Raw genomic sequence first — 19,720 nt, 5'->3', positions numbered from 1 at the left:
TTTCTGAACTCATTTGGCCAGTCCTTCATGAGCCTGACTAGCACATCTCATAAAGTCTTTGCAGCGAACCAGAAGTTCCTCATCCTGGTAAATATTTAATCTAGATGGGCTGAATGATCCAATGATCATTTATTCTAACTCTACCTTTAATGTGGCCATATCCAAGTCATTTTCCTTCTCTGAGACCTGTGTAGTCACTGGATTTCTGTTAGTAGCTGTGAAATGTAATCCCTTAAACCTTTCATAAAATTCTTGATGAGTAAGTCCTAATTGCTTCAATGGAGTGTTTTAATTTAAATCTCCATTGCTTGAGTTTCTAACCATCTCAGGAGATGAATGCAATAAGGGCACATTATAATCTCATGTTTCACTTGGCTTTTCAGAACCAGAGTAATTTATAATTGGAGGTTCACTCATACTAGGATGTAAAATGGTGGTGAACTCCGGGCCATTGGATTATAGTGTGTAAAGATTAACATTGAATTCTCACTTACGAAAGGCATGGCATTTCCTTGTGTCAGATCCATAGGAGTCTTAAGAACTTGTCTCACAGCTGAATCCATAGAAGTACTTTCTGAAACATTTATTCTAGTAGGAACAGCTAAGGTATGAGCAGTATTTCACAGTAAGCCAGGTGTGTAAAGTGCTACAACAGTACCAATAGTAATAGGAAAATTCAAAGCATCTGGAGCATTGAAAACACTATAGGAGAAACAGGTGTTTGTCCATTTGGAATCATAGGTACAGAAGGTACATTTGGAATTTACTCTGAATCTGCCTTTGCAGTTCTTCAGTTTGAGATTCATTGTATGGTGGTGGACGATTAACCAGTAAATGACTCAAACAAATCAACATCTATATCACTATCCTCACCATCAGCAATATTGTCATTCTTATCTGTCTCTAAATGTTTTCTCTTTTCTTCTCGTTTACCCTTCACTTCTCTTACTGTTATAACAAGATTCATTTGAGTTCCTGCAGTAATATCAGCCCTTCAAGCTTTCTGTTATGCATATCACCTAGATCTGCATAAGTACTTATGGGTCTTCTACATTTCCCCTGATATTTCTCTTTTTCTTTCTGATTGGTTTTGCATTCCCAAACATTAAGTGCTTCGAAGTAAGCAGGTCTAGGAGGCAGTCTCATTTCATATATTTTCCTCCTTAAATTTTCAAGAAACCTCAAATTATATGTCCCATAATGAGAGAATTGTAAAACACCAGAATTTTCTGTAATTTTATGCCATTGTACAAGCCAAATACATGTGTGTAATCTATTATCCATCATTCGAGTGTATCCTGGTATATCCTCTGGTAGTACTTCTTCTCCCTCTCTAACATGTATTATCACAGCTTCCTGTACTAGCCTTCGTATAGCCTTGAAATATTTCAGTTTTTCTTAAATTTCAGTATTCACAAATGATTTTCTGTGAAAACAGGAAATAATTTTATTTCCACAATCTTTTGTTCACCAATCACTACCAATTCCAATGCAACTCTCTATGACATACTCAACCAATTCCAGCTCAGCTTTACACCAACTGACCAATCCCAGCACGGCACACTGGGACGTCAACCTCGCACCTTGCAGCATTTCATCCTCCTTTCTAATGTTTTGTACGCATTCATCTAAGAAAATGCACAATACAATACTAGCAAATTCAACAGCTAAGTTGGTTTGTTCCACTAAAGAATTACAGATTATTACTTTCTCCATGTGACTAAACTATTCTTTTATGTTCTATATTAACACTCACTTCAAATGAAACCTTGACCAGCAGAGTTTCACTCTGACTGATACAGTTATTCCCTGTGCACTAGAGATCAACTATACCAACCACTTCTCACTATCACACAAAGTAAGGTCTCTATCCTCTACGATATTGTTGACAATGTCTCAAGAGCAACACCACAACACAGCAGACAACTACACTGAGTGTCCTCTAGATAGCTATATTTTGTCTATCCCAGGATCTTAGGCCACAACGTACCCAATATCCAATTCAACTTCTTCAGTAAGTACCACACACACAGCTTCTTTAACTTCACATAACATCACACAGCCATTTCAAAACACCATAATCTAAGAAAATGTACTGTGCATCCCTATTAATACTCACACTGCTTTGCTGCTACAAGTTGTCCTCTGTAACACAGCACAGCATGGCATGACACCAGTGCTCTATCAATCCTTCTGCCGAATCATGGTTATTTGGACTTGGACTTTTCTGGGAGAAATCTCTAAATGGGATACCCTAAAACCCTTATGTCAACGGACAAAACCATCCAACATGCTACCAAGTTTTTTCCAGCTGTTTTTACATGGGCCCATTAACTTCAATCGTTGCATTAAATCTTTAGTCATACCTCACACACAACAAATGAGATCTTGGTGCTCCAATGGACTTTACTTGTTGCATTGAGGGGTGAGTAGACTAGGGTGTTGATTGTTGGTTACCCAATGAGGACCAGGAATTGGCAACTGATTTACAAATTAGTAATCAAGTGTAAATACACCACCATCAATACCATGCTGTAAAGGTATTGGATGGCAACGGGAGGTTCAAACCTCCAGAAGAAGGTTAGATGGGCCAAAATAACACAAACCAATAGTTCTGCTGTCGCTATGCAGAACAATAATAGCAATACCTGATGTCCTGTAAATATTCTGACTATCCCTGTTATATATCAAAAACAATATATTGTATGCACAGTCTCTGTAGAAAAAACTTAGCATTATTTTAAGAAGACTCAGACAAAGTTTTTGTTTAGTTATTGTACTAAACAAATTAAGCATTTAAGACAAAAATCAACATTTTAAAATATTTAGTTATGAGTATCAGTATACAAATACAAATGTAGTATAAAACTACACATACACAGAGTACAAAAAATAATCAAATCTCAAGTCCACAAAAAACATTTAAATAAGCAAATTAGAAAGGGACAACGTAATAGGGGCATTTTGGAATTTTGGTCAGGCCGGAAAGTCCGAGGAAAGTTTGTTCGGCAAGGGTTTCCTGCCACCAGCAAGGGCAGGAGACAGTTTGAAAGAGTTTTCTTGGCATAGGATTGGATTAAAATCAGGATTTATGAAGAAGTAAGTGCTGGCAAAACAAGAATGCCAGCAAGCCCACCAGCATGGGGCTGGAAAGACGGCAGAGCTAAGGAAGCCTACTGCCCTATGAAAAGGATCTGTCCGTAAGCAGGAATGGGATAAGTCTCTATGATCAAGAAAGATGGGAATCTGCCACAACTGCTACCACCCCCTCTGGGTGTTTGATAATAATATAGATCAACAAGTGATACATGAAATTAATTGTCACACCATAGTTGTCCAAGACATACACGTCCAAAATCCGCTCACAATGTATAGAAGTGGCAACTTCAGCATTCTTTCCGATACTGCTCATGGGAATTGTATTGTCTATTCCTGGCACACAGGTTAGTCCACAAAGAGCTATTCATAATTGCAATTTTCCACAAAGGGCTATTCATAATTGCAATTTTCCATGTCTTTATGTCTAAGATCCTGAATTGCACACTAGAGTCCATTAGAGATTGCAACAAGTAATGGTTACATTTCAGAATGTCCATGGGAACGTACAAGAAATGTTTAATGAGTTAGAAGCAAAGCACATTTCCTTCTCACGAATAATCCTTAAGAAAGTACAGGTCTAATAAATAAGAATAACTAAATGCATTAAAAGACAGTGCATCTTAATTGATAAATAAATACATAGGTGCGCTCATACATAATGAAATTCAATTAAGTATTTGTGTCAACATAGTCAAATGTCATAATTAGTTTAAAAAATGTTCTGTCTCAAATGTGGCCTATTGCCATAATGTCACAGTACATACATGCAAAATATTCTTATAAATTGTTTGAGAATTTTTGCAAAAAACAATGACACAGCGACCCTACATAGCAGCCACACCTCCCTCCCAGTATCCCAAATTAAGGCCATAGTACAGCAGTTTTGAGCCACATCGCATACACATCCACTGCTCCCGCTGCTTCCAGAGAGCGATCCAAAGATCAAGGCTATTTCATCCACAAATGAGGAGTGAACCGCAAAAACAAGTCTCCACAGTAAATTAGTCCATTCCGTCTATACTGTATCCAATATATTCTTTATTTTTCACAGGAATAACATAAAAACAGTCAACGCGTTTCGTCCTATGCCTGTGAACTTCATCAGAGCTGTAAAACATCCAAACACATATAGTTAATAATACAACATACATATAAATTCCAATACAACATATATAAAATCCGCAGTTAAATAACCATATAAGACTGTACAAATTTATCAAGACAGTACAAATAGGGACGGTATAAATTCATGTAAAAGAAGGAAGAGTATTTTATTTAAATCAAGTTAAATTAGAATGGAAGAATAAGGTGTGAGAAAACCCACAGTTACTATGGCTAGCCGCTAGATCAACAGTCAAAGTTTATTGGTTGGAACAATCCATGCATCCAAGAGAAATTGTGAAACTGTGTCCTGAAAAAGTCTTCAAGAAGAGCGACCATCTATCAATCCCATGTGTATGCATTATGTGAGGGTTAAAAACTATAACCTGGCATAGCCCTTGAGAAATACCGCAAGGGTTTATCGTGTTGGTTTCTCCAGTATATCATCAATCATCATCTCCAACCATACAGTTTCCTGGTTGGTGGTACGTCCCTATATCTCTTTGGGGCCTCATGTTTCTAGGGCTGTTTTGAAGTCCTTATATGAACATTTGAGTCAATAAAGCGTGGACACCTAGAAGTAATGGCAGGCTTACATTTTAAACCAATATTTGTAGCCCACAGCACAGTTTTGTTATATCCTGTATTGTCTATATTTTACCCATTTAGGATGGGTACAACTTACAGGCCGGTTGTTTTTATTATCATTATGTCGCGCTCCAACATATTCTATTTTGTGACATGTTTAATGGTCCCATTGAGGATAGCATTATCAAATTGCTACTTCAACTAGTTTACATGCAAGCATGCAAAAAGAAAATAGTGCATATCTGCCTACAAGGAGATGTCCATAGGACCCCCTTTACACCCTGCAGAGATCTGCTTTCAGGAGGCACACTGACAGAGCACCACCTTTTAGGTGGCGCACTGTCAGTGCGCCTTCTGAGGGCTTCTTTGCCATTGTTCCCACATCAGTAATACAGGGCGGTTGCAGGGGCAAAGGGATTCTCTCATTTGCATGGGGCATGCCCCATGCAAATGAGGGAACACCCCCTTGAAGATAGCACTGGCGTTTTATATGCGCCAGCGCTATTGGTATTACAGAACGGGCTGCACAAACTCCTTCGGCCAATTCTGTAATACCAAAGTGTCCTTGGGCGTGCAAAGCGGGTGTAAACGTCCGTTGCTGGCCAAGGGCACTTTATGTACTGCGGCCCGAGCTATAATGAAGGAGTTAAGATGGCACAAATGAGGCCCTAAGAAAACCTGGCAGTAGGCAACTTATAAACTCATCTTAGTATACTAGTTGGCCCAGACAATTGCAGTAATAAGGGCCTAGTTTATGAGATTGTGGCACAGGGCAGCACAGTAAGTCACTTTGCTGAGCTGCCCTGCAACAAAATGAAAGGGCACAAATGCACAGTATTCATGTCCCTTCAGTCAGCGCCCATGCACAATTTGGTGTCTTGCACTAATGCAGGCACCCTTGCAACATGGTGCAATGGTGTCTGCATTGTTGGCAGGATTGTTTTTGTGCAGCAAGGGGCACCTTCCTGCAAAAAAACACAATCCATGGAGGAGTTTTCCTTGTCTATGTGTGCTGCAGAATGCAACACAGATGGAAAGAGGAAAAAATTAGGAGAAATGAAAACATTTCTCCTCATTATGCCAGCTATGGGTAGGAATAAGGGATTTGGCACTGCCGCAGGTTTAGGTTTACGTCATTTTGTAAATCTGTGGCAGCATCCAAGTCTGAAGAAGACCAACCGCAACACCCATAGAGTGCCTCCTTGATTCTGAGTAAGGCAGCTTAGCACTTTGTGCTGCCTTGCCTTACTCCATATCTATGAGGCCATGCAAAGCCACACTGTGTGGCTTTGCTGCACCTCATAGATATGATTGAGAGGCCTGCACCACCGGAGCATCGAAAAAGTGACTCATTGATGGAGCAGGCTTCTTGTAAATAAGCCCTTAAGTTCTTGTCAGGGTCAATTCACTGTCCAAATAACTTCAGTGAGATTTCTGAGGTCATTATGGGCCTGAGCATAATTTTGATTGTGCTGGGGTAATAAGCATTTTTTTATTATTCTGAGGTACTCTTAGAATCTTAGTTACTGATAATTACACGATTACACGATTACTCCTTCTCTCATAATTATGAGTAATTAGGAGAAAAAAATCCTACAGCGAGAGAAAATTTAGCAAAAGTAAGCAGCCGCTTCCTCTCGCTATTTGTGTTCTGCTGCATTTAGTGCTGTTTCTTATCTCAAAAAGCAGCCTTACATTCATATTGGATGAGAGGGTGCATTTTGTGCAAAGAAAATAGTGCTAAACGAGGGTAGTAAACTGGGGAAAATCCTACCCAAAGTGTGGCTTCTCGCCATGTGTGTTCTGTTGCATTTAGAGATATTTTTCAGCACAAAATGCATCCTTGTGTTTATATTGAACAAGAGGGAGCATTTCTGTGCTGAGAAATAGTGACAAATGCAAAGTTTCTCTTATCACAGAATTCAAGCGTAATTTTGCTGAATTCTTAGGTAATTCTATAATATTTCGCTTCACAGAATAACACGAGTTATGCCCACCCATAGTCAATACACAAACCTCCCCTGTGTTTTTTGTGGTCTTTAACCTTATCGGAAAGCGATAAACAGGCATCAGCAGACTCCATAATACCTTGCCTAAGCATGTCCCCCAAAAAAAGAATGGGTAGTTTGTGCTTTATGAATGAGTGGTTCTTCATAAACTTGAAAGTATACATTTAACCACTGATTTTACACAATTTTAGAAATTGGGTTATTGGTTGAGCCTCAATTGAGCAGCAACAACAGTCCTTGTCAGGATGAACCACAAAAGAAGCTAAATTAACCTGTGCTTAACCCACTAGTAGTTTGGCACAGAGTTTTCGGGCTTAACTTAAAGGCAATGTGTAAAGAATTTTTGCAGCACTCAAACAGTAAAAAAGGGAAAACACAACAGAAGAGAAATCCCAAATGAAATTAGATACATAGAGTAAATTTGAATAAATAACATTATACGAGAATGGCAAGAATCTAATCAGTAGAACTGGATTGATTATTTTTTAAACCTTTTGGTAAAAATAGCACCAAGAAGCATAAAGCGGCAACTGTGGGTTATCTAATTGCACCGGACTGGGACAGAGTCACAAGTTCAGGCTGACTGTGACGGAGGGCAGGCCAAACACAGGACCAATTTTGGCCCGCTGGGAGTTGTATTTTATATCCTTGATTTGATATTTGTGATGTGGTGCTTCGCGAGGGTTTGCGTCCATCTGCTTTGTTCCAGTGAAGCTTTCAGCTGTGCTGTGAGGCTCAGTGGGGCTTCGTGTGCTGTGTATCAGTTCTGATGATGTTCTCATCTATGCAGCGAGGATTTGCGTCGCTCTACGTCTGTTCTGATGAAGCTTTCAGCTGGGAGGCGAGACTTTGTGAGGCTTCATGTTGCTTTATGCTAGATTTATTGGAACCTTCAGTTAGGCAAGCAATTTTCTCTCTGTGGCCTGCCAGGGGTCAGGACTCACTCCAGCAGAGGTCAACAACAAAGCTCAGAAAGGTCTAGTTGCAACTTGAGGCAGGCCCAGTTGTAGCAGGTTATCTGGTAAGTTGCAGGGAGGCCTCTAAAAATTGTTGTGTCCCTGTGGCTCACACAGGAATTCATCCAATTGACCCTTAGAGTCACTCTGGGTAGCCTGGGAGGAAGACAAGCAGGTCCAATTTCATTCTCAGGCAGCAAAGCCGTATTTCAAACATCAGGGCCTTCTACTGTAACTTCTACAGGTCCAGGAGTGTTCTAAAGAGTGACTCCACAGGTCCAATATTTATACCTTGATTCAGCCAGTGTGTGGGAGAATTCCCTGTCCTACCCCCACATCTGGTTCTAGAAAGCTCTTCCCCTGTTAAGGATCCAAGCTGTCTGGAGGTGACAAAAAGCAGGCCAGGCCTGGTATCAAATTCCTTTCTGTGTGTAGGAGGCAAATCCCTTTGAATTGTAAATGGGGTTGGGTACATCCCCTCCCCAGTCATCATGTTACGATAGCCCATCAATCAATCAATCAATCAATCAAGGAATTTATATCGCGCACTACTCACCCGGAAGGGTCTCAAGGCGCTTGGGGGAGGGGGTCTGCTACTGCTCGAACAGCCAGGTCTTGAGCTGTTTCCTGAAGGCGAGGTGGTCCTGGGTCAGCCGCAGGTGGACGGGCAGGGAGTTCCATGTCTTAGCCGCCAGGTAGGAGAAGGATCTTCCTCCGGCGGTGGCTCTCTGGATGCGAGGGACGACGGCGAGGGCGAGGTTCGCGGATCGTAGCTGTCGGGTGGGCGTGTAGAAGGTCAGGCGGTCGTTGAGGTACCTTGGGCCCAGGTCGTGGAGGGATTTGTGTGCGTGGGTGAGGAGCCTGATCCTCTTGTTGACAGGGAGCCAGTGCAGGTCTCTTAGGTGGCTCGAGATGTGGCTGCGTCGGGGGGCGTCCAGGATGAGACGGGCGGAGGCGTTCTGGATACGCTGAAGTCTTTTCTGAAGCTTGGCTGTTGTACCGGCGTAGAGGGTGTTTCCGTAGTCTAGTCTGCTGGTGACGAGGGCCTGGGTGACAGTCTTCCTGGTCTCGGTCGGGATCCATCTGAAGATCTTGCGGAGCATGCGGAGGTTGTGGAAGCAAGATGAGGAGACGGCGTTGACTTGTCTGGTCATCGATAGGGAGGAGTCCAGGATGACGCCCAAGTTGCGTGCGTGGTCCGTTGGCTTGGGTGCGGTGCCCAGGGCCGGGGGCCACCAGGAGTCGTCCCATGCGGAGGGCGATGGTCCCAGGATGAGGACTTCTGTCTTGTCCGTGTTCAACTTCAGGCGGCTGATGTTCATCCATTCGGCGACATCTTTAATCCCTTCGTGTAGGTCGGCTTTGGCGGTGTCGGGGTCTCTGGTGAGGGAGAGAATCAGCTGGGTGTCATCAGCGTAGGAGATGATGTTGAGGTTGTGTTGGCGTGCGATGGCAGCGAGGGGTTTCATGTAGATGTTGAAGAGAGTGGGGCTGAGCGATGATCCTTGCGGTACGCCGCAGATGACTTCAGTGGCCTTAGAGCGGAACGGAGGGAGGCGTACTCTCTGTGTTCTGCCGGAGAGGTATGAGATGATCCATTCCAGAGCAATCCCCTGGATGCCGGTGTCGTTGAGGCGTTGGACTAGGGTGCGGTGGCATACAGTGTCAAATGCTGTGGAGAGGTCAAGGAGGATGAGTGCCGCTGTTTCACCTTTGTCGAGCAGGGCTCGGATGTCGTCGGTAGCTGCGATGAGGGCGGTCTCTGTGCTGTGGTTGGCTCTGAATCCGGATTGCGATGGGTCGAGGGATCCGTTCGTCTCGAGGAAGGCGGCCAGCTGCTTGTTGACGACCTTCTCGATGACTTTGGCAGGGAAAGGAAGGAGCGAGATAGGGCGGAAGTTCTTGAGGTCGGTCGGGTCCGCAGTTGGTTTCTTCAGTAGTGCGCTGAGCTCGGCGTGCTTCCAGCTCTCTGGGAAGGTGGCTGTGTCGAAGGAGGCGTTGATGATGTCTCGGAGGTGGGGTGCGATTGTGGTAAATAAAATTCCTTTACCGGGACTGAATTTGATACAGAATCATAATAAAATAGCTCAGTAAAATGAGAGGCAGAATCCGTGATATTAGAGTTTCGGAATGGGCTTTATTCCAATAATCGATTATAATCGGATGCTCCAAGTTCCATCACCACGGGGGTTCAGGAAGTGAAGTACATACTTTGTTGACAAGAAGTAACTTTTATAGTACATACATTATAATGAAGCAAATACAGTAGGCGTAACAATTGATAAGGAACTTGACGTTGTACCTGCGTAACCGAAAATGGGTGTAATAAGGAGTAAAAAGGAAACATGATTGGTTATGATGTCATACATAGGTGGATCTATAAGATAATACTTGACATAGATGCGCGCGCAGCAGTATGACGTGTAATTGACGTGTAACTAGGGGGTGAAGGGGACTTGACATTAGCTCTACATGTGGAGACGAAAAGTCTGGGGGGTCAGGTCAACCTAATCCCAAATCATATCTAACATCCTATGTTTAAAGAACTATGTTATCCACAAAAGAAGGACTCTCGGACAGAATCTATTCTATACTGACTGTGCGTGCGTGTACAAGCGTCTAAGTGTCTACACTGAATGCGAGGGGGTAGGAATATTCCATGGTGACAGGGCTATGAATTACTTGCATGAGGACAGAGAAGCCGGGCCTTTTGCTTGGTAACTGGAAGAATGTTTACTTAAACTACTAGGCAGGAATGCATCGGCTGAGGGGGAAGCAGATAATTCGAAGGTGAAATACAGTTCTTGGCAGAGAATAGGCTGATGTCAGGCTTCGTGAGCCGCGCAGAGAATGAGACAAAGTTCATGGTCACAGATGCAGGCTCAGACTGGAGCTTTCAGAGGCAGAAGGCAAAAGGAGTTTGATGACAGAATCAGGGCCTACTTGCCTGGACTGTAAAATGGCATAAGTGAACCATATAAAGCCGGTGGCCTTTCATATTTAGGAATGGAATATCCGGCCTATTCATGGCGGATCTGACAGAGGACATGTTGACGGTGGACGCACATGTATTTGCGTCTTCATAACTGGAACTGGAGGGAACATACATGTACTTGTGACATGCACATAGAACCGTTGGGGTCCAAGATAGGGGACATAGCTGACCAGGAAAATCCACATTTCCACATTCCCTCCTTGTCCCCTACTTGCCCTTCAAGAGATATCGATCTTCATCAATCCATTGATCTGTTCATATAGCATCATTTGTTCTTCTTTCTTCTTCCGTGATCTTGAATGAAATCTTGGTGGTGGAATACACGATGTGGCACACAGACCACAAATCGCTGGTCCACATTGTAGACATAGACAGCAACTGAATAGTATGAGAAGGCCAATACCTAGGAAGGATAAAACTCTCCATCCCCAGGCTGATATCACACTCCAAAACCAACTGGACCAAGTCCAAGTGCCTGGGTTCTGGTGTATCTGGTTTACAATCTTATGAAGGCGAGTGATGGCTTTATATACAGATGGCGAATTTTCTGGTATAAATACGCAGCAGCTTGATCCGATGACCCTACAAGCTCCGCCCCTGTCAGCCAGGATGACGTCAAGGACAAGACGATTTTGAAGCACAACAATCCGCATAGCAGACTGCTCTTCTGTTAAATTGCCTAAGGCGGAAATAGTCTCATTCACTACTGCTTCAAGGGTTCTGGTTAATCTACGTATCAGCTTACTATTAGTAACAGTACCTATATAGGGAAAGATGCCTTTATTAAAATCTACATACTTGTCCCATGCCGTCTCAGTGTAATCGACAATGGGGAGATCTCTCCGTTTTCTGTTGTGTACTAAATGAATATTTCTGTAATAATCAGGAGGAGCTAGAAAAACGGGTGGCAAAAGGAATGCAATGTAGCAGGTACCATCCCAATCTGGAGGTAGACGCATATATGCAGTCTGACCACATATAAAGTAGGAGTGGCGAGAAGCTTTAAATGAAGATTTGCCTTGATCACGGAATTCTACTATAGTAGTGCATTTACTATGGCCCATATGTATGGAACCAACCTTTCTTACACACAATTCACCCTTCGCTGGGAATACTGACATGGTGGGTAAGACTAGTTCAACTTCGGATACGACATTTAGAATCATGAGATTAGGTGTAAAATTACCTAATCCATATACTTCATTTTCTAGATCAGTTCCTGTTCTTTTGGGGCGACCCTCCTTGTCAGGGTAGCAGACCTTGAGTAAAACTAGGTTCAGGTTTCCCCATATCCAATGATCTTGGTAAACTGCTGTGTCTGAGTCTATGGAATTGATTAAACTAAACCATGCTCCACAGGAGCCATTATGTGTGAATGGATGTGGAAAGAAAGGCAGGACTCCTTCATAATTCTGATAGGGAGGGAGTCGGCCACACACCCAACAATTGGTGGCATTACTAGTCTGATGGGAATGATGTAACATACTAATGAAAGTGTTATTGCGCAGCGCAAGTCTATAAGATAATTCATGCGGAGGTAAGTCACTAAAAGAATGTTCAGCAGTAACATTATAAACATGTCTAGAAATAGGGTAATATATGTGCAACAACATACTTGTAATAATTATTAAAAGACTCAATAAAAACAGAATTAATAATGTCCCCATACAGTGGCTACGCAGTGATTTATAATACGCCTGTCGTTTCAACATTTTTCGCGACTGTTCATGATTCAGGTCTAGAGGATACATGTCAGGGACAAATTCAACCGCTTCACCTTGGAGAGGACTTAAACAATTAAATTGTCTGACGTTCTAGGCCTCAATTTTTCTTTATAAAGTTCTGTTTCAGTTTTTTCAACCAAAGGAAGTTTTGAATCAGTCTGTGAGGGAGTGCAGGGCACAATGTCTATATCCGAGGATAGTCCATGAAATTTCTTGATATGACTTGAATGAATCCAGCCCTTGCGGCCCTCGATCTTCACGGCTGTCCTCGTGGTCAACAGGACCAACTTGGGTGCTTTCCACCTGGGCTCCAGCTGAGTCTTTCGGTCGAAATTCCTCACAAAGACAAGATTACCCGGAACAACGTCATGGGGTTTCACCTCAGTGTTGTCGGGAAAGGCTGCAGCTACCTGTGAACGACAAGATTGTAGTGCAGACATCAAGGAAGCCAAGTAATCTGTCAGCATATTACAGTCAATATCAGTTATTTTGCGTGGTATGGGCGTCCCCCACATATTCGGTGGTCTGCCGAAGATCACCTCATACGGGGATAGCCCTGTTCGTGAGTGTGCTACCATTCTCATGTAAAAGAGTGCAACGGGTAACGCTACTACCCAGTCGACACCTTTTTCTCTGCATATTTTGGACATTCTGATTTTCAGGATCTGGTTATGTCTTTCTACGAGACCTGCTGCCTCGGGGTGTCGGACACAGTGTAATTTCCACTGATATCCTAACAGAAGTGAAACGTGTTTCATTAATTCGGATGAGAACGGCTGGCCGTTATCTGAGTGAACAGCACGTGGTAAACCGTATCGTGGGAAGAATTCTCGAACCAACTGTTTGGCAGTAGTCGGAGCAGTGTAATCTGAAACCGGGTATGCCTCTGTCCAACGGGACAGAGCGCAGACAACTACAAGAACATATTTGAATCCTCGACATCGTTCCATCTGGATATAATCCATCTGGAGTACTTCAAAAGGATGATTAGGAGTATGAAATCCACCCTGTTCTACGGGAACGCATTTTCCTGGGTTAAACTGACAACAGATCATACAGGTACGGACCTTTTGTTTTGCTGCTGCTCGTAAATGTTTATTGAACCAAATGTGTTGAATGCTGTCTAGCATAGCTTTTTCTCCTAGATGTGCTGGACTATGTATAGTGTTAATTATAACTTGGACCATTGAGTCAGGAAGGAACCATACAGACTTTTCCTTCATCATCCATCCTTGGTCCGTTTGGATCCCTCCTAATTCAGTCCATTTCTTTATTTCATCTGGTGTAGCATGTGTCTGTATGTCAATTACGTCAAGAGTAGGATCTTTAACTGTCATACAATGTGTCGGTGTCGGGACTATTGTCTTTATCATGTCGGGGGTTTGAGTTTGAGCAGTCTGTTTAGCTGTTCTGTCGGCTAGATCATTGCCTTGGGAAATGATATCAGTAACCTTCGTATGAGCCTTACATTTCATAATTGATATTGCAGTGGGTAGATGTATTGCATCTAATAAGGCATGAATGAGGGGTCCGTGCTGAATGTGGGCACCGTGGGAAGTTAAATAACCTCTCTCTCGCCACAGCACGCCGAAGTCGTGTACAACTCCGAATGCATAACGTGAGTCAGTGTATATGTTGACTTTTTTATTCGTGGCTTGAATACAGGCTTGTGTCAGAGCGATGAGCTCTGCGGCTTGAGCTGACAAAGTATTTATACGATTAGTTTCAATAACTTCAGTATCTGTTGTGACTGCGTAAGCGGCCACTAACTCTCCTGTACTTGTTCTCATGCATGAACCATCTACATACAATGTCAGGTCTGGATCTGACAATGGGACATCGGTTAAGTCTTGTCTGGGTTTCGTCGTTATCGTAATAACTTCAATACAGTCATGGGCTAGTGGGTCTGTTCCGATTACAGGTAGAAGTGTGGCAGGATTCAATGTGTTACAGCGTCTGATTTCTATATGTGGCTGAAACAATGTAAGTTCATACCCCGTAAGTCGTGCTATAGTCAAGTGTTGTGTTTGCGTTCTATTCACAAGAACCTCTACTGCGTGTGGTACTTGAACTGTCAATGGATGTCCTAACACTATAGCATTGCTTTGTCTGATTGCTAAAGCTGTCGCTGCTACTGATTTCAGGCATGCAGGCAAAGCCTGAGCTACGGGATCTAATGTACTAGAAAAATAAGCACATGGTTTGTGTGCTCCTGCTTGTTCCTGTGTGAGTACTGACAAGGCAGTACCTTCGCGTTCTGTAACAAAGAGTGTAAACTGTTTTCTGTAACATGGCGTTGCTAAAACGGGTGCTTGACATAAAGCTTTCTTTAGGCTTTCAAAAGCTTGTGTGTGTTCCTGAGTCCAAGGGAGAACAGTCGGTGTGGCTGCCTCCTGTGTGGTTAACTGAATGAGTGGTTTTGCTAGAAATGCGTACTGAGGGATCCACTGCCTGCAATATGACGTGAGGCCTATGAAAGCTCGTACTTCCTTTTGTGTCTTGGGTATTGGCATGTTAGCTATTAACTGAATGCGGTCGGGTGTAAGCTGCCTTCCCTCTTTGGACAGCGAGTGTCCAAGATAAACAACTCGCTGGACACAGAATTGCAGCTTAGAAGGGGACACCTTGTGCCCTTTTTCGGCTAGAAATTGTAAAACTGTCAGTGATGCTTTCTCACATTCGGGTTCGCTTCTCGCGGTGATCAGCAGATCATCGACATATTGAAGCAGAGCAGTGTTAACGGGCATGTGGATACTGTCAAGTTCTCGTTTCAGTGCTTGGCTATAGATGCTGGGGCTTTCTGTAAATCCTTGAGGTGCGCGTGAGAATTTAAAGCTGCGCCCATTTAAACTAAATCCGAACAAATATTGACTTTCCGGATCTATTGGGACGCTGAAAAAGGCATTCTTGAGGTCAATTACAGTAAAGAATGTTGCTTCAGAATCAATAGCTGTCAATAATGACGAGATATCTGGAACCACAGGAAATTGTGGCACAATGCATTTGTTTAACTCGCGCAGATCAATAACCAATCGATATACTGGCGGGGCTGTAGGATCTATTCGTTTAAGAATCGGAATTATCGGTGAATTACATACATTGGAGTCTGTTTCTACAACTACTCCTTGGGCAATTAGCTCGTCAATGATTTGTAGTAAAGCCACTACAGCATCTGGTGGTAACTTGTATTGTCGCATTCGTGGTAGCACCACTCCTGCCTTGAGTGTGACTCGATATGGTGTAATATTCATGCAACCAACATCAGTAGGGCCTTGTGCCCATAGGTGTGTAGGTAAAGTCTGTAGTCGGGGATCCATCAGGCACATGCATCAAACCTTTTTGCGATCGCAAAGGGTGCGAATCGCAAAAATAGGCCGTTTGCGATCGCAAAAGTCAGTGTTGAAATGCATCAACTGTATATTTGCGAAAATCCATTTTTTCGCAAATATAAGGAATCGCAAAACATTCTGCGAATCAAATAGCGAATCGGTATTAGCGTGTCCCAATTACCGAATCGCAAACAACGAATCGCAAAATGTATGCATGACAAATCGCAAATAGCGATTTCCATGAAAATCGCAAATTAGCGATCGCTAAATAAGAAGGATCACAACCAGGTGGTAATCATGAGTGCAAATCACAGACAGGTGAAAACCAACTGAAACCCATTTAAACACACCCAGAATGAGCCAGCACTGTTCACAATGGCAGGGATTTACCTGATGGCGAGGAGGATGAGGCTGCAGGCTGCCGCACAGAGACGGAGGCGAATGAATGAGCGCATCTTCAGAGTCCGCATAACTTTGCTAGGCCAGCAAGAGGATGAGATATACGACAAGTATAGGCTCAATGCAGCAATGATCCATGACCTAATCAATGAATTGGACCCCATAATGCAACGACAGACACGTAGGACCAATGCCATCCCAACGCATGTGCAGGTCCTATGTTGCCTACACCTTCTGGCGTCAGGCAGTTTTCAGGGGGTCATTGCTGTTGCGGGAGGTGTGTCACAAAGCGCACTTTCAAGAATATTGAAAGCATTCCTTGATGCCATGATGGCCGTGATCGGGTCTCATATCAAGTTCCCTACCACCGCGCTTGACCTTGCAAAAAACAAACAGGAGTTCTACCAGATAGCTCGTTTCCCACATGTTTTGGGTTGTATTGATTGCACCCACGTTGCAATATGTCCCCCTGCAACACAGGAATATATATATAGAAATAGGAAATCTTACCATTCCCTCAATATTCAGGTTGTTTGCAATGCCAAAAACATTATCACTGACATTGTTGCGCAATTTCCAGGGAGTGCACATGACTCTTATATCTTCAGGCAAAGTGGCATACACACCCGTCTTGTCAGGGGAGAATTTGGAGAGGGACATCTGCTTGGTAAATATGTGTTATAGTTTATCACTGTCATTGTACGTATGTCAATGTGAAGCTGCCACTGACTCTTTGCTCCATTACATGTAGGTGACAGCGCATACGCCTTGCGTAATTACCTAATGACGCCTTACCTCAATCCCACAACTGCCAATCAACAGAGGTACAATGCAGCACATATTTCGACAAGGAACATCATAGAGCGCACATTTGGGCTGTTGAAGAGCCGATTCAGATGTCTACATAAGACCGGTGGAGCACTGAAGTACAACCCTGAACAATGCTGCAAGATAGTAGCGGCATGTGCCATGCTGCACAACATAGCGACAAGGGGAGGAATGGACATCGAGGTGTCTGACAGCGATTCGGAGGATGGGAACCAGCAAGTGCCACAACACCATGCAGCACAAGGGGCAGGCGCAGCAGAAGGGCGTAGGAGAAGATTTGACATCACACAAAATTATTTCTGAGGTGAGTAATGATGACACAGAAACTGACTATTGCTATCAGAGTATTCTTTAATTAAATAAAATTGCCATGAGTGTTCAAGCACACTTGTAATCTGACCAGTGCAATGGACATAAGTGGTTTGCAAATGTCAATTCACTTGTCACTCTGTGAAAAGTCAAATCCAAATAAATGGTTACGTCACCATAGTGGAATGCACTTGTACATGCCAGTCTAGCGCTTTTTCCCACGAACACCCAGACGCCTGTCAGACCCAGCATTGTCATCCGTTATGTTGGAAGCGGCGGGGGTACTGCTGCGTGTGTTGCGTCTTCCTGCAGTGCGGACTGGAACTGCCACACTACTTAGGCTTGAGCCACCCTCACTACCCTCTTCGGGCGTGGAATTGTTGGCCGCAATTGTGGAAGCATTTAGCAAATCAACTGCATTTGTGACCTGGTCCAGTGCTTTAGCCACATCGCCGCTCCAATGGCACATTTCAGTTTGCATGGTCACAGACCTACGTGCCAGCAGTGCAGTTGTCGTGGCCAATCTATTGTTTGATTTAGCAAACATTTTCAATTGCAGCATTAGTTGACGATGCTGTCTCTTCTGGGATACATTTCCCTCATGCATCACCTTGCTCAGTTGCTGCACACTTTCTGACAGTACTGCTATGTTGCTAGCCATCTTGCCAACTTGCAATTGTACTAATCGTGTGTTTTTTGTCTGCAGGCGCTGCATACGGAGCATCTGTCCCTCAAGACCACCCCAGACATCACTTGGTTGCTCCTCCTGCTGTGTCCTGAGTGCTCTTCCTCTCCTACGCCGGGCTCTGTGATTAGTTCTGGGGACCTGTGGTTGTGTTTGTGTGATGGAAGTTGTCTGGCCATGGCTGCCACCTGGTGTTGCATCAGCCTCATCATCTTCACACTCCATGGTGACTAGGGATGGAACAGTAGCCCTGCGTGACTTTGTTGGACGTGAGGGATTTATTTGCACCACAGGTGTGTCCATCTGTTCACCTGCGCTGGTGTCCTGCATGTCTGGGGAATCGCTATCCACATCTTCTACACGTTGTGCATCTGTGAGGTGAAACAGTGCAACACTGTATTATTTTATGTCTGTGATATTAATTGCACAGTAATAAATTTCTGCCTTTGTAAATGATTTTATACTCTATTCAGCTTTTTTGGGTTGTTACTCTGAGATTTGACATTTTCACTGCTTGACCTGACTACATCTCCCATAATGCCCCTCACCTACTGAATGCATTGTGTACTGGATGTTCAGGGTCTGCACTTGGGCTGTGCTATGGTCGAGTTCTACCTTTACATTTTGTAACACTAAGAAAACATACATTCATCTTACCTTCAGATGTGTTTGCTGCTCCGGACGTGTCCAGCTGGGTCACACCAACAACAGCTTCTGGCTGGATGGTGGATTCAATCAAGTCCTCCATGGGAGTGTTCCCAGTGTCTGTTGGTGTTCCCCCTCCTGTCTTCTTTGCCTCCTTCAGGCGGTCAGCTATGCGCACCTTAGCCCGACTGCGCAAGTCGTACCATCGTTTTTTGAGTTCTTCAATGGTGCGGTGTGTCACCCCAATGGCATTGACCCTGTTTTGGATCCGGAGCCAGATTTTCCTTTTCTCCTGCTCTGCCACTTTCAATGATGCCTTTCCAAACAGCTTGTCATGGCTGTGGACTACTCCCTCAATGAGGGTGTCAATTTCTTTTTCTGCAAATTTAATTTTGCGTTTCCTGCCTGTTTGGCTCTCCTCTGCTGTTTGTGAGGCTTCCATTTGATATCACAAGTTTTTCTTCTGTCTCTGTCACACTCCTGTTCTGCTCCCAGAGCCAGCTCCCTCCTCTCCCTGACACTGTGCACTGGAAATGAGGCTGGTGCTGCTCACTTCCTGGTTGTGATGTCATCAGGATGCATCAAAAAGCGACTTCGGTATTAGCGATTTCGCTAATTGCGAAATCGCTAATAGCGAGTTCGCAAATGCCGAAATCGCAATTTATTTAGCGATTTTTAGCGATTCGCAATATTCTCGCAATGTTTTTGTTGCATCGTGTTTTGCGAGTCTTTATTTGCGATTCCTTAAAATTCGCAAATAAGGACTCGCAAACTCTCTTTTTGATGCATGTGCCTGCATGTCTCTAGATACATAGTGACCTTTAAAATCACGTAAAAACAACCTTACTCCTTCCGGAGAACAACATATTATGGCTCCTAGGGCTTTCAGGGTTTTTATTCCTAGCAAGTTTTCTGGACATGATTTAGTAAGCAATAAATCTGTAGTTCGGGTCAAAGGTCCTATCGTAAGTGGAAGAGGCTGTGATACTTCATTAACAATAGGTTTTCCTGAAAAACCAAGGGAAATATTCTGAGAGCCTGAGAGGGGTGCCC

Source organism: Triturus cristatus, chromosome 11 (assembly GCF_964204655.1).
Source record: "Triturus cristatus chromosome 11, aTriCri1.1, whole genome shotgun sequence".
In the NCBI taxonomy this organism is placed as follows: domain Eukaryota; kingdom Metazoa; phylum Chordata; class Amphibia; order Caudata; family Salamandridae; genus Triturus; species Triturus cristatus.
This window is presented reverse-complemented; position numbering follows the sequence as displayed.